Source organism: Odontomachus brunneus, unplaced genomic scaffold, assembly GCF_010583005.1.
Source record: "Odontomachus brunneus isolate Ranch 3 - 2012 unplaced genomic scaffold, Obru_v1 Obru_scaffold_038, whole genome shotgun sequence".
In the NCBI taxonomy this organism is placed as follows: domain Eukaryota; kingdom Metazoa; phylum Arthropoda; class Insecta; order Hymenoptera; family Formicidae; genus Odontomachus; species Odontomachus brunneus.
In genome coordinates, this window is record NW_022639488.1 from 1,600,549 (window position 1) to 1,617,878 (window position 17,330).

General features: G+C 32.2%; 1 protein-coding gene across 1 annotated transcript in view; it reads left to right on the top strand.

The window, feature by feature from the left end:
- The window catches only part of LOC116843998, a 186,596-nt gene that overhangs the window by 64,704 nt on the left and 104,562 nt on the right, over positions 1–17,330 (top strand). The gene's annotated exons all lie outside the window — the stretch shown is intronic.

The window sequence follows — 17,330 nt, forward strand, 5'->3', positions numbered from 1 at the left end:
ATATTAAGAATAATAAATGTAACATCAAAAAAGTGTTATTTTCACATTGATTGATAAAAATATTTATCTTTCTTTTCCTATTACCTTATTTTTAAAAGAGATGTTAATTTTTTACCTAAAATCTTAAATATGCGCCATTTAATTAATTTAATTGATAGAAAACTTGCTTGCCATAAAACGGGGTCGAATTCCGGAACTCTGGCTCTTGAGAGTCACCTACTTTATCTACACCTACTACACAATTTCTACTCTAACTGTAGATACACTTCATATTGTATATATCGTAAGGTGATAAGAATATAATTTTCCAATAAAATTAACACTCGCAATATGTTAATCTATTATCTAATAGATCCTAGTCTATACTGTAATCTATACATTAAATTATAAAATATATAATTTTAATGCTATAATTGTTATTTGAACACTTACATATATTGAACAACGTTTCAAAGTAACATAAACATGTGTTTAAATTAACAGATATGTATTGCGTACCTTAACTTTTGTTAATATCAAAGTAACTTTAAAAAATGTTAATTTTTGTTTAATAAAATTGCGTTAAAATAGCTCACAATAATACTTCGTTTCTAAATGACGTACAAAAATTGTTGAGTTATGAAGTTGACTTTAATATAACACACGAAAACGTGTCGCAAAAATAATAACATATCAGTTATATGTTATAATATTCCACATTGAAATAATAATCGAGAATTAGTAACGCAAGAGGAAATTTCAACATTTGTACGCAGAACCTTTTACAGTGTATATCGTATAAATAAATAATGACTACCGACACAGAACGTCGGACGTCTTTAATTGCCGGTCGTCGCGCGACGCTACCGAGAACGTCGCCAGCATTTTTCTTTTTCTCGCGCAGGCGAGAACGGGCCACATGGAGCCGTGGAGGAGCAGCAAGCAAAAGTGGAATTCTCATTAATTGACGTGGTACTAATTAGACTTTTAATTAACGAGTCTGAAATAAACAACGATTCGCGAACAGATGTCGTCGCTCGTATCTCTAATGATTTAACTACCGACAGAGCAGGAGTCATGTCGACGGCCATTAATGCACATAAATTTGCGCACAGTCCCGAGCGGCGATTAGCAATTCGCGGAGAGCCGTGACGTGCCATCCGTGACTTTGCCTTCAAAACTCGACTCCGACATCGGCCAACATCGGCGAGGTGAGTTCTTTTCTCGAGCGACATTCACCGTGTCATCCGCTTCTCTCTTTCCTTCCGTTTGCCCTGGACATGAGGATGGCACACGTTTTCGTAGGGGAGCGGACGTACACGTCGACGTATACGATGTACCGATGTTGGAATTATCACACCGGGGTCGTTGTTCAAACGGACAGCTTTACACGTTCGACCGTAAATCCGAGAGCCGCCGTTTATACCTCCGGACTGGCTCCGCGAGCCTTACATCATTCTAACGACGACGAGCAAGTGGGTCTGTATTATTTATTCGCGTCGATTGTGCGTCCTTCACGTCGCCTTTTCTCCTATGCGGATACACGTAACCGCCGCTCAATCCGAGAAACACGCTGTCTTGAAATATGCAAGGGCTGTCTTTCAGACGGTTGACCTTCCGGCGCAATGAAACGCTGCCAGATGGCAACGTTACGTCTTCGATATTACATGCCTTACGGTTCAAGTGTTGAAAGCGCGCCGACAACGATCTTTTGTATATTATACCGGGGGGAGCGGAGCGCGCAAATCCCCGCGCTATTCCAGCGACGTGTATAAACGGCGGTAAAGAAAAATTTCTTTCTGACAAACACTGCCGGGGCTGGGAGGGGAGCTAAAGTCAGCACTTTCCGAGTCTTGAGTTTCAAGGATCCCGCGACATTTCGTATGAAACTCGATGCCGAGTTGCGAGTTGAAGGCGGAAATTTATACGTGTCTGTATACGCGCACTTTCTTCTCCGTGGCGTTTCCTTTTGAGTATTCGGAAGTAAAGCAATCCCGGTATCAAGCTCGCTTCCGCGCGACACCGCATGGCAAAGAAAACGCCTGGAGCCGCGCGAGATGTCCAAGAATTGCCTCGAAAGATGCGAGATAGATCTGTTTTGATCGAGGATAAGAAAAACGCATCCGAGTCGCTGTGGCTGGTGTCGAAATAATTTCAGAAATAATTTCAACCGTCTTGTCCTTTTTGGTCTTGACGTGTCGCTCGACGCAAATTGAAATGTTAAATTCCATGTTTTGCGCGCATTTAGCCACTGAGGATTTGCAGTTCGCACGTTTTTCACGGTAAGATAGAGTCGATGCTCCATTTGTGGCCACTTTAAGGATTTTCGACGAAATTAACGCATTTTAATTAAATTCTCTTCGTTATCTAATGCCTTTAATTATTTTAATATATTCTTAAGGATCTTTAAATAATAAATTTAAGATCGATAAACAAAGTAAATTAAACACATTTTTAAAAAATAATACTAATGTCATAATCCCCGATTTCACCGTTTTTAGCCACCATAACACCAGTTCTTGCCATAATAAGTACCTGTTCCTGGCCACGTAATAAAATTGAGATTAATTTTTAATAAAACAATAAAAAAGCATATGCAATAAAAATCTTGGTTTAATGTTGATATCTTAATGTTAATATATATATATATATATATATATATATATATATATATATATATATATATATATCTAATAGCATCTTTTATTTTTTATGAATATGTAAAAAGTTTCCTTTTATGGTTGCTTATCTCTGAAGTTTTCTTTTTAGAACGATTTTTCTTATTATCCATCTAAAGAAACATAAAAATAAATGTATTTACAATGTGTAATTATGTATATATATAAAGTTTGTTTTCAGACAAATAGCTGTACTATACTTTTATAATTTTTTAAAGCACAATAGTGAGGGCCAGTAAATACCAGAGCATGGATTTTGTAGTACCACAAATTTTATAATTTTACACAAAACACATTCGTTATTTTTGTTGGTCACAACTGGAACAACGCAACAACCAGTTCTGGTCACCCTATGGCCAAAAATAGAGCATACATGATTTGCATTAATACATGATCTAGTATTCGACACATATTATTTTTTAATAGAAATCAAATACGTGGTTATGCATATTGAGATGAATTTTTAAACTTTCCGTAAGCCGATTATAGAAATATTCATTCACAATCATGTCTTTTATACAATAATTCGAACGTTTATCTCATCTCGTATCCTTAACATTTTGCACAAGAAAATGCAGCAGTTCATTTACCTTTGGTTATAAATATTTAGTTAAAAAAGAAAGAAAATTCTATATTCGTTAGCGAGCAGCGTAACCGATAGAAATGCTGTAAAAACAAAATATTACCACTTACATAACGCGAACATGAATCATAGACTGAATAATTCGAAAGATTCCTTGAAGTGACCACAAATAGAGCAGTGGCCACAAATGGAGCACCGACCCTACAGTCCGCAAATAAAAGAGCTACGTAACCTCGCCGCGAGGACATCGAAGCGGCCGATCAATGCGCACGATTAAGTCTTGAAAGCAATTTTATGTGGCAATATCCACACTTCATCTTTTTATGTACATAGGATCCTTTTCACTCGCCTAACCGAGAAATAAATCCCGCTGGCAAATACTGCGCCGTGCTCAAATACGATGATAGTAGAAAGTGAAAGCCGGGAGGAACAAAGATAGATATCACATCGGGAGTAGGAAAAGTATTTTACGCGATGAGAATACCCGGTATCCCCTTATGAGCTATACACGCGGGCGCAATGAAACGAATATCTTATTCCAATATTTCTAAAAATATACAAACATACAGTAAATATACAATTAGTTAAAAGAAAAGAATTCAAGACTTATACACTGAAGGAAAAATCACTTTAAAATCAACAAATATTTCTTTGATGGGTGCCATATTTATATGGTTAACATATTTATTTAAATCTAAATTCTCTTTATTTAAACCAAATATTGTTTACTTAAATCAGGTAAACAATATTTAAATAAAAAGAATTTAGACTTAAGTAAATATGTTAATGGCACCCATCAAAGAAATATTTGTTGATTTTAAGATAATTTTTCCCTCAGTGTAGGATAGATAGTACTCATCAAATTGAGTAAAAAAATATTTACTGAAATATTTAGAATATAAGTAAAAAAGTCAATACAGAGTTAGAAGCGATCTTCGGCTTTGGTGATGTATAATACATAATTTGCTCGTTTCTACGGGGTGTCCCAGAAGAATACTCAAATATCTCCATTGTTTTTAATACTACACTGAGAAAAAAATATTTAAAAATTAACAAATTTATTTATTAAGTGGGTACCATTAATATATTTAGTTAAATAAAAATTCTCTTCATTTAAACCAAATATTGTTTACTTAAGTCGAGTAAACGATACTCGAATAAAAAGAATTTTGATTTTTTGTAAATGTGTTAATGGTACCTACCTAATAAATATTTGTTAATTTTTAGATTTTTTCACCTAGTGTATACTGGGAAAAATTTCTGGTAATAATTATCCAACCTGTGTTGTAGTTACTATAATAAATCATTTAGTGAAATAGTATCAACTAAATAGAGATGAATATGACCAAATCATTTGGTAACTATGAACCAAGAATCATGGTAAATATTACCAAGGCTTGATTATAATTACGCAAAGTATAGTAATAATTACCAATAATAATGGTAAATATGGTAAAATTGTCATATTAAAAATATTTGCAAATATCGTAATAATGCTTGATTCTAACTATGACGATAGAATGAGGAGGAGGACGTATTAGGGTCGCGGCGGTCGGGACCTGCGTTTCGGTCCGGTGAGAGAAAAATGTCGAAAGCGCGGTTTGCTAGGCCGGGAATCGAAACCTGGATCTTTTAGTTGTCAAACGACTGCTTTAACCACTGAGCTAACTGATGCTTCATGCTCACAACACATTCCTTTCCCAAGATAACATTCAGAGATGCCGTTCAAATTGATAATTATTACCTTATTTGATATTAACTATTACTAATGTATTTAATACTATTTATTAAATCATTTAATTGATTTGACTAGATCAAAAATTTATGTTACTAACTATTTTGTAATTATTACCACACATTTGGTAACATTTATCATATTGGTAACTATTTATCAAATAATATGTTAAAACGCACAACCAAATGGCTGTAGAAAGTATTACCAGATTTTTTTTTCAGTGTATGAGAAATGTTTAGAACACAATTTGAATGATTCCAAAGGAAGAATACTATAATATGGTAAAATTTTATATACTATAAAAGATAAATGGAAAATTTTTTTGCGATCATTTTTTTCAAAATTTTTGAAGATCCTTAGTAGTTTTTGTAGAAAAGCATGTATTTTTTTCTATTGCATCTTGTAGTGAATGTTGAAATTTATTGAAGCATGTCTGAGTTATGATCCTGAGAAGACTTTAAACATAAACAAAACGGTAAAATTTTAAAATAGTGTTAGGATAGTATTCGAAAAAATTTGAAAAAAATAATCGCAAAAATTTTCCATATATGGTATTCTTCCTTCAGAACTATTCAAATTATGCTCCAAATATTCTTGCATTATTAAAAACGAAGGAAATATTTAAATGTTCTCCTTATGCTGGAACATTATATAACACACACGACGTGACTCACACAACGTGAAAATAGAAGATTATTTTATAACTATGTAACTATGTATTCAATATTAAACAGATATGCAATCATAGATCGCAAAAATAAATATTTAATATTCAGAATTAAAGTAAGATGGTAAGATAATCTCTTGTTATGAATTTTTTATATAAAAATAGAAAAGGGAGATCAAAGGAAAGTTCAAACATCTTTTGTAAACACAGTAATAAGAATTCAACGAAATAATCTACTGTTTTCACAGCTCATAGTGTGTAAATATGTAAATAAGCAAATCATGCGCATCACCAAAATGAAAAATTGTTTCTAACTCTGAAAGGGTTGATTTTTCGACTCGTGTTCACTAAGCATTGCAAGAAGATAAGCATTTTTTACTCAATTTAGTAAGTATCGATTCTGTAAGTTCTGAAGTTTTTTTTACATTCTGTATATAACAATTAAAAAGAGAGAAAAAATGAAAGAGAGGAAAAAATCGCGTAGCATTCTCGGAATATAACTGCAAACACAGAAAATAACTGCTGCACTATGTAGAAGCAATACAACGGCTGTTATACTTTATTTATATTAAGGTAACATTATTGTTTCTTTTCATATATACAACTACTTTAAAATTAAAATAATCTCTGATGACAAATGTATTAAATATGATAATAGAAAGTGATCAAGTCAGGAAGAGCAAAGATAGATTTTATATCGGAAACGGAAAATATTTTACGCGACGAGAATATTCGATATTCTTATGAGTTGTACACGCACGAACGCAATAAAACAGTATCAAATACCTTATTCTAATATTTTTAAAAATATGCAAACATATAATAAATATATGTAACAATAAAAGAGTGGTAAGGAAAGAGAGAGAGAGAGAGGAAAAAATTACGTTAAAATATAATTATAGACAAAAAAACTACTGTATAATGTAAAAGTAACACAACTGCTGTGTGTTACAGTTTATTTGTGAGGTAATATAATTGCTTTTATACGCACGACTGTTTTAAAACTGATGTAACATATAACTGTGTTATATTGCTTTACAATTTCTCTTTTGCAAACCGATATCTGATTGACACAATTTTCAAATACTGCATACAAATAAATGAATAAATGAAAAATATTGTTTTAGTAAAATAACCGTTTAACTTGTGTGCTGATCGCAATGTCGCTTGACATCTCTAACTGATGAGCAATATTACAGCTCGTGTAATAATATTAAATAAATAAAATAGTGAAATTAAAAAATACACACAGTATTACATTTGCTGCAGAATGAATCTAGAAAATTCCTAAAATGAGTATTTTTCCCGGAAAATTAAATAAAGAGGAAGAGAGAAAATTAGCAATTTGCAATTTTGAAATGTGTTGCCAATTTGTTAAATTTTGACTTCCTGGATATAACAAGTTCATTCTCCAGCAAATTTAATACAGTTTTTTAATTTTCTGGTTCCATTTGTTTCAGTTTATTACATGAGCTGTAATGTTATTCGCCGATGAAAAACGCTCGACAATATTACGTCTAGCACAAAAACCTGGACAGAATTTTAATCCTTTAAAGTAATTTTTTATACTTAAAACAACGATGAATAGTACAGTCTAGAGTTGTAAAAATATCAATTAAATTCGCTTCAATTTAATAATTGAGTAAATATTTGAGTAAATAATTTCTAATTTAATAATTCTTATTTGACAATTAATATAAGCCTATTCAATTAAAAATATTTTAATTAACCACTGACTTCAAGAAATCTAATTAAAAATCATTCAATTAACGATTTATTTAAAGAAATTTAATTAAAAACTGTTGAATTAATGATTAAAACGAGCGAAAGTAATTAAAGATTATTTGATTAACGATTGAACATAGTTAATGTAATTATTTAATTGACAATTGATATAAACAATATATAAGGTGTCCCGTCACTACCGCATTATCTCTTAAGGGTAGATTCCTGAAATAATTTAAATAAGAAAATCCTAATACAAAAATGGCGAGGCTGTAATACTTTTCAAATTATAAACGATTAAAGTTGACCAATTATACTGGCTAAAGTACGCGCGCTCAGGTATGGTACAATACAGTGGTATAGGTGCATGCACATGTCGTCACTTTTCCAAATATTGATATTATAATAATAATCTGCCTTTTCTATTATTTAAATAAAACATATCGCAAATAATAACAATCTCGTCAAAATGTTGAATAAAATATCACACAATACATTTATGAATAAAATATCACACAATATATTTATGAGAATCAGTAAGCTGTCATACATTTGACGTTTTTTTCAGGGATTTACAACTAATTTCATATCTTATGCAAACTCTCACTTATGTATCTGTATTATTGTTGTACCGTATCTGAGCGCACGTACTTTAGCCAATATAATTGGTCAACTTTAATAGTTTAGAATTTGAAATTATTATAGTCTCGACATTTTTGCATTCGAATTTTTTTCTTCAAATTACCTCAGGAATTCGTTCTTAAGAGATAATGCGATAGTGGCGGAATACCCTGTGTATATATATATATATATATATATATATATATATATATATATATATATATTATATATTATATATATAATAATAATATATATAAGCATATATTCAGCTCGGTTGGTTACCATGAGCAATGTAAATAATTACGGTTAATTTCGATTGACATCGATTGGTCAATCATCTTACTGCGCTTTTAGATTAAATTTGCTTATATCAATTGTCAATTAAGTAACCCTTAATTACATTGACTATGATCAATCGTTAATCGAATAATCATTAATTATTTTCGCTCGTTTTAATCGTTAATTCAACAGTTTTTAATTGAATTCTTTCAAATCAACCGTTAACCCTTATAGAAATTTAATACTAATAAATGATAATTTGGCCAGTGATAATTACCCGTTCAATAATTTTATTACTCGTACGAGTCATAAAATTACTATTTATTACTGGCCAATTTATCACAGCCAGTGATACTTTTCTATAAGGGAATTAAATGATTTTTAATTAGATTTCTTAAAGTCAGTAGTTAATTAAAATATTTTTAATTGAATAGGCTTATATTAATCGTTAATTAAATTCGATAATTAATTAGAAAATAATTAATTACTCGCAATTCTACTACAGTCAATAATCTGTACTGATATCTTTATTTACTTCTTTGAAAAAAATTCTCCCAAATCTCCTATTTTCTCGGCTATTTAAACAGATAGCTCTCTTTAGTTGTTGACTATGCAATTTGCAAGTACAACTAACGTGTATATTGTTTACAACGTTACATTACGTATGGAATCTCGTTGTATTGCAATAATATCTTTATATGTTTGGTATGTAGAAGAAATAGCAAAGTTGGAAATACAGCGAAACCACGCGGCATAATGATTGACAATTTTTTACAAAAATGCTGCCATGTAACGAAACGTTTTGCAATTATTACTGTTAGATATCTCTTCCTGCGTATTATTATCAGTTATTATATAATTTAAAGCTAAAAAATGTTACAAATTGTTTAATACGTTTGCTGCGTTTTCCGCAACTTCGTTGCAATTTTTTTGGTACATTTGCACAAGATAAACAATGATAAGAGATTCTTTTCTTACTACCATATATATATATATTCTTTTTTTTTTTTTAACATTATTAGACGATCTTTTCTCGTCATTTTAATTAAATGCCTGTGCAAATATCGACTATCTATATTTTGTACTACATAATCCAAGCTTGTACATTGCAAGGTATAACAGGATTATATCATTATGCTTTTAAAATATTAAATTACATTATTTCTTATTATGTGCTAGATTTGAGAAAATTGATATCAAAGACTATACTAAATAATAATTGTTATTAATATTTTAATAAGAAAAGAATATAGTTTTATAAAAAATATTCTAAAATAAATAATTACAAGCAATTAAGCGTGCAATAATACATTTTTATTACATGTTATAATAAATCACTTTTAAACACTTTTTAAAATCAATAATTGAGAATTAAACAAATTTTATGAAGTATTCCATTTTACCTCGCATAGAAAGCATAATGAGGTTAATTTACGTCTTTAATAAGACTATTTCGTTCTTTTAAACTATTCTTTCACAGTAAAACTTGTGTTTTTTTATAGTAGAAGGTTCAAAACATATTTTAGCAAAAATAATACTCAATTGATTTATTTATTCTTAATATATTTGAAACTTGTTTAAACCTTAAATTTCTCATTATGTCTCGGGTTTTCCTATCTGTGTTTGCTCAAAGTTACGAAAAAGAACGGTAACATCTCTCGGCAAGAGCAAGATAAATATTGCAAGTGTGTGTACGATATATACAATGTGTGCCACAAAAATAATTCATTAATCAAAAGCGTATCACATGTATCGTGCTCCATAAATCGGGGAGGCAGTTTACGATCACCATACTTCCACTTTGGCCGCTCCGCTTCCGGACAAATCCTATGTATTGTCAATATTAAATGTCAATATTGTTATACGCTCACGCAATATTTGAAAGCACAACACAGGTCGTTAATATTAATTAACAATTCCGCCAGCACTCTTTGTGTCAGTACACGCTGTCACACAGACATTCGCTCTAATTTTAGCCGGAAGTACCACCGGATTTTAAGTGCAAAAACCGTTCTTTCAAAAAATGGAAGAATGGCGTATTTTTCTCTTGTGGATTCGGAAATGAGAAGCGATCGAATCGCGCTTTTTTCAACCGGGCGGTATCAGTTAAACGTTATCAATTCAATAGCAACGTTCGATAAAAGAAAAAAAACATCGAGAACAAAACATAAGAGAACAAAACGAGTAACAAATGTATAGCTTTTTCATGGGCAAACTACAGTACTGACTTTTTGTATCTCCTTTTTTTATTCGACTATAATTTATTCCAAAAATTCTGCCTGCGTGCATTTCGCAAAACAGCCGGGAAATGTTTGACCTAGCAAGCTCCGCACTTCGTTTCGTGTGTCAAATCGAGCCGACCTCGCGAATAGAAGTCCTTGGTTTTACTCGATCGAGCGAATTTCATGTCAGGGTAATCGATTTGGATTCTATTCGGTCGACCGTACCAGTGATTAACAGTCATTGGCACGACGTGACGTTTGTTCTCCTCGTGTATCTCCGCCCAAATGAGACTTCGCCTCGCACGATCACAGCGCGGTTTACTCGGATCGAAGGGGGCTACGTCGTGCGAACGATCGTACGACGATCTCGCGTCAGCGATTCTGCGCTCCCGCTTGCGATTGTCGAAGTACGTCTGCGAGTATCGCTCGGTCAACGGTTCCGCCTTGAATTTATCGTCTTGTCGGTATTCGCACTTAACTTCATTTAACTTCACTTACTCGAGTTTGTTTTATTACGTGTGTCTTTCATCTCTGCTGCACGTGATTTTAACTGGACACGCATTTACGAAGCAACCAACTTTATTAGAGAGCCGGGTAGAAATTTAAAACGGGGATTAAAAAAGACCTAGACGATTTTTCCCTATTTCTATCAAAGACAGATCCACTCAGATATATAACGCTCCTACAAATTAGCGTCTAAATTTGTAAATCTGATTAAACCATATCTTGGTTTAATCTTTGTCTAACTGGCTAGACTATTACTGAAATGACCATGAATTAAGCCTCTATTTTGCACGGCAAGAAAATTGGTCGAATTAATCTGAATTCAGGATATATCAACCAGACTATTTGGTGAGAAATAAACAAACTATTGTAGTTAAAATAATCAAATATGTTTGGTTATACAATAATAAGTTATATATACATATTCACATTTCTTATCAGAAATTTGATTATTTTTAACTAAAAGTTGTTTCTTAAAATCTTGTAATATGATTGCTTGCGATTAGTCATTTGTGATTTGATGTTAATATTATATTTGAAGAACTTGATGGAATTTAAACTCTAGGATCTTCGGACTGTAAATCGTCTATTTACGTGCTATGCTATTTCTCCAATTAATAAATCTGTTATATACTATTTATCTATATTGTGATCAGTATTGAATACTCTCTCTAAAATATATAATTAAGATATAACTAGAAATTCTATTTAACCAAACCAGTCGTTTAACCAAACATTTCACGTTAATTCAACTCTTTTTATAGGCTCTTTTTTCTATGTGATATCTCTATTATAGTATAATAAATTAAATCTTTTCTTAGAGCATATTTATTAAGAACATCACTGGAAAAAACTATTTATTAAGAACATTATAATTAAAAGCTGTATACTGGAATGTTATAATGAATTTTATTATGAACAGTCTAAAAAATAAGATGTATATAAAAATATATACTGTTAATTTTTTATTTAAATATAATCGACTAACATATTTTTACATTGTTATCAAATATGTATAATAAGTATGTTCTTCATGACGAAATTTTTTATAACTTTTATGCAAGAAACTTTGTATATAAAAACTCAAATTGAACCAACCTTGTTAAAAAGGTTAAAGGTAAATGTGTGATGTTTAATTAAATTTATTTCATAAAATTTGTTAAAGGTAAATATTTGTTAAATATTATATTTATTAAAGGTAAAAGGCACACTAAAGATAGATAAATATTAATGAACTTTAACCTGTTTGTGTAAAATTTTGTACATAAACACTACTTTTAACAATTAAAATCAAAGTTAGCTAATTTGGCCATATCATGGCGAATTTTACTTAAATCTCTTTAAGATCCTACTATGAAACCATGTCAAGAATTGACTAATTTGCCCTCTGTGACTGGGCACTACTAGTAGAAGCTGTGTTTAAAACAATCACGGCAGCATAAATTCATAACCTATTCAAGAAAGAGAAATCCCATTCAGGATTTATCTGTTTTAGCCATATATGGGCCTTACGAAAACATGTCTATTTTGAAGTACTCTTGACTAAGGCCACTATATACTTATTAGGGAACCGCCCCGATTAATTTCTACCCGTCATTTTGCTGTTCAGAACAGTTTCGAGATTTTTCGAAATTCTCTCGTGTGTGTTTTGTGAGCAGCAAATATCAAATTTTCATGCTGCCCACAGCGTAGTGTTTGCCGTGCTGCAGAGTACATGCAAATATTGGCGAATGAGAAGTCGCGACGAAATGAAGGAATCGTAAACTCACCACGCTTAACACTCTCATCTCATTCCGGATAGCAAGCTTCTCACCCAGCATCCGCACCCACGGCGTAACGAACTCGCCGCGATTCATGATCCAACGTTATCCGACGACGATCTTGGTTACCCGCGAGACAAAGCCGTGAACAGGCTATCCGATGACTTGATGCCGCGCGCGAAATAAATGCGAAGCGCGGAAAAAGATGCAGAAGAGACGCGAGAATCGATCGGAGTCGGAAGCTGATTCAAACCCGTGGCAAGCATTTTCGCCGGCGAATCGCCGCGTGAGCGTTTCCAAGCGGATAACAAGCAAGAAACGCCATCTCGCGAAACGAGCAGCAAGTACCGAATGTGCTCATTAGTTCGGGGAGTTTGTGTCGCGCGGCGCTACCGGTATACTCTCTCGCGCCGTGGAATCAAGCGCGTCGAAAGTTTCGTCTCACACGAAAATGTATAATTACAAAAAATAGCAGTTGGGTCTCTGCGCGAACGGCAGCCAAGAAAGTGAACGTTTAATAAACGGTAAGGTAGTTCTACTTCAATTTTCTCATCACAACTTAGTTGAAAACTAAACAAATTAAAATGAGGGAGAAAGGTCTTTTCGGAATTCCGACATTTAACCTTGCTCCGAGAAAGAGGGAAGGGAAGACGTGGAGGGGGAGGGGGGAGATTTCACGCAGTCAGGTTTCGCCGGCGAAACGCCAATTCACCGACTCGTGCAGGATACAGAATAAATCCTTATAATCTGCACGTAAAATCGATGTTCTCAATTATACTCAAGCGGAAGTCGTTATAGAACGACTCGGACTGCGCGGATTACGATTTTTAAACCCGCTAGAAATAAATCGAGGTGATTCGTATTTAGCCAGCTCGCTCTGTGCGAACAATATAAAAAGCTCCATTCTATTAACTCGGGCGGCATCGCACTCTTATTTTTCTCTTTCGCATATGACAAATATTCGCGAGAATGGCAAATTAAATAATCTGATGCTCTCATACTTTCAAAAGGAAAGAAATAAACGAAGACAAGGACCAAAACTTGTTGCAATGCGTTTAAACAAATGTTCTAATTAGTGATGAAGTATAACCTCATCTTAAGAATAAAGAAATATATAAATTTATTAGTAAAAAAATAAGTATAATAAATTAGTATAGAATCACATAAATGTATTACTAACTTATTATTGACTTAAGCATGGCAATTTACAAGCTAATGGCTCATATTATATTATTTAACAAATTCTGGAGATGCAAATTGTATCATTAATATTATTTCTTTAGTCTGTAATAAATAAAATTTACAAAACACAAATTTTTTTCACAAATATAAATGTTTATATTGTTTTAAGTCATATTTATTCAAGTCACTAATAGGACAAATAAGTATCTCAGTACCAATTAATGACATATGAATTAAATGTAAAAATTAAATATCTTCTTACTTTTTCCGCTTATAAAATATTCTTTAACCTACTCTCTCAACTTTTACATAACTAATTCAATCGCTTGAAATTAAAAAATAACCACACAAATCTAATATATAGATATATAGATATGTGATATTAACTGTTAACTTCTACAAAATCGGCGAGTAACGAACTCAGTCGTCGTCAGTAGTATAATCATAAAATTATAATGTGCCAGGATTCACTATAGTTTAATTTTATATTCGAAACTTGTTATAATTGATAATATATCAAATTTAAAATAAGAACATATATTTAGAATAAACATATGTTCTTACTTTAAATTTGATGCACCGATTTATTAAGAATTAAATGATTTATTAAGGAAAAAGAATGCAACTGTCACTAACTATTCATCTTATTTTGTTTTTATCGTGTTTTTAAGATAAGTGTAATCCCAATAATTATATCTTATCCCAATGATGGGAACATTAATAGTATATTTGTACTTAATATTACCAAAATAGCTTTTGAAATTTTGTTGAGAGATATTTCTTTATGCTAATATTATTTAACGATCATTCAGTTATTGAGTTTGTATTATTTGGTAATTAGGACATGACATCATCTAATATCTCACTAAAATAGATATTATCTGATTATATTTTATTTCCTGTTGTTTTCCGATCTCTGAAAGAGATAAATCAAAGTTTTATATAAACGTTAGTTTCGTTAGTAATTCCATTAACTATTTATTAATAATAAAAATGTAAAATTGGCTTTCTTATTGATTCAGCCATTGGGATGTTTACCTTATGTGCTAGTTATGATTTAATAACGTGACTTTACTGTCGAGAGAGCACGAGATTTCACGTGCTCCAGTCGCGTCGAGTTGTCGCTGCGCAGGCGAGCCCCGCGATTCATCGTGGACACGTATCGCACATTCTAAACTCTTATCGCAAAAGGGCAGGTATACTCTGGAGATGCCACGCGCCTTTTTCGCCGGTTCTCGCTTCCGAGTAAAATGTCGCTGCTGGTAACATCCACGGTCCACGGTCTCCCGGAGTCAACGTCAACGCGTACGTACGAATCTCATGGCGAGCTTCTTTCGCGAACAGCTACCACAGCAGTCGGGTATGTGCGAACTTAGTAGTAATTCAGCGAGCTTTTTGCCCCGGTGTATACGCGGTGTCGTTTTTATTCATTTCTAATTTAACGCATGCGGTTGATACTACCTTCTCTCCGAGTTCTGTTAACTATTTAATCAAACGCGCTTACATCCGTCAACTTTTTGGCGAAACCAATTTAACGTGCGGCTCTGGAGGGGCACGTGATTAAACTTCACTCAGAAACATGGAACAAACCAACATCCGTGAAACAGTTTAAAATATTAACAGATCTCTCTTATGAACCTCACGTCTCGCGCAGAAACAGCGTTTATCGCACGAAAAGCGAGAGAAACGCTTCCTTGCGCTCTTCTCGAAAATTCGGCGTGCCTGCAGTCGGTGCTGCTCGCGATAGTTATTCTGGAAAAATCTCTCCCCGAGGATCATTCCCCGGGGACTCTTTGCGCTTTTCAATAATAATGCAGCGCACCTCTGCACGCAGGGAATTTTTCTCCAAGATACAAACATTCATTATCCGAGGAAAGCTATACAAGTATCCCATATTAAAAAATGCACTCTGATAATTCTTCAGCATATCTAACCATATTCAGCAAAAATGTTTCAGACAAAAGTTATATGGTTCGATGGAGGACATAAGAAAGTACCATTGATATGACCTTAAGATAAAAATTTTCTATTTTCTTTTCATAAAGCTCTGAAAAATTTTTTAGAATTTTTTAATTAACTTTTTAGTACTGCATTTTCTTGCATTTTCTTGAAGTACTAAAAAGTTAATTAAAAAATTCTGAAAAAATTCTCAAAGCTCTATAAGAAAAAAAAAATAATTTTTATCTCTTGCTATTTTTCCGTAAAGTTAATAGAATTCGAGTAAAAAATTATTGAAATCAATAATTTTGTAGATATTTCCGTAAATATCTTATAAAATAGAGGTCGTACAAAAAATGTTTTCAAACAAAAGTTTTTTTATTTCTTTACGCAGAATAAAATTCCGTAATAAAAAAAATATATGTTTTTATTTAAAAAAACAAAGTTGATCTCAACCTGACGTTGGCGGCGTCACGCAAAGTCAAACCAATGGTACCTTCTTATGTCCTCCATCGAACCATATACCTTTTTAAAACATTTGAAACAGTCTGAAACATTTTTGTTGAGTATGCTTGACTGAAGAATTATCAGGGTGCATCTTTTAAAATGGGACACTCTATATAACAATCTTACCTGGCTAGGATATACAGCACCGGTCAAAGGTTTGAGATCACCAATAAAAATGTTTATCAGTGATCTGAAATTTTGACTTGTACTTATAACACAGAAAACATTTCAAGAAAGTAGCCGAAAAATTATGGGAAATTTAGAAAGCGAAAAATAAAACTATATGGACGGAAGTAATTTTTTCCAAGAAGTATGCAAGTTTATCAATGACTTTGAAACATATGAAAAAGGATTCCCCCATATTGAATATATTTCTTATACTCAGAAAAAATATATGATAATGGCAAATACATAATAGGTGACAGCTGTACGAGTTTTATATATAGAATAAATTTTCTTGCACTTATTGTAATGCTGAATAATTAGCAAAGCTGTATAGAGAATTAAAGAACTATATATAGTTCTCATAACTATTCAGCTTTAGTTGCAATATCTACAAAATAGTTTATTAAACTATATACATATATTGATCTTACATACAAAACTTATATAGTTATCACCTATATAGTAAAGCTATGCGAATCAAAGATGTTTTATGTCGAATCGAATCGAGTTGAATCTCAGATTTTAATTTCGAATTCGAGTCGAATCGAATCGATGAAATTTCACCTGAATCGAATTGAATCGAATGAAATCGAATCGAATCGTTGAAAGAATTTTTAATTAACACGATCATTGAATTCAACATGAAAATAGTAACTTCAATATGAAAGAGATAATATTAATCATATGATATCAATTCATTTTAAGGTAAGAAATATATAATATATTTCAGTTTTAAATTTGAAAGCTGCGCAACGACACATATTGATCAGTTGTCGGTAAGAGTT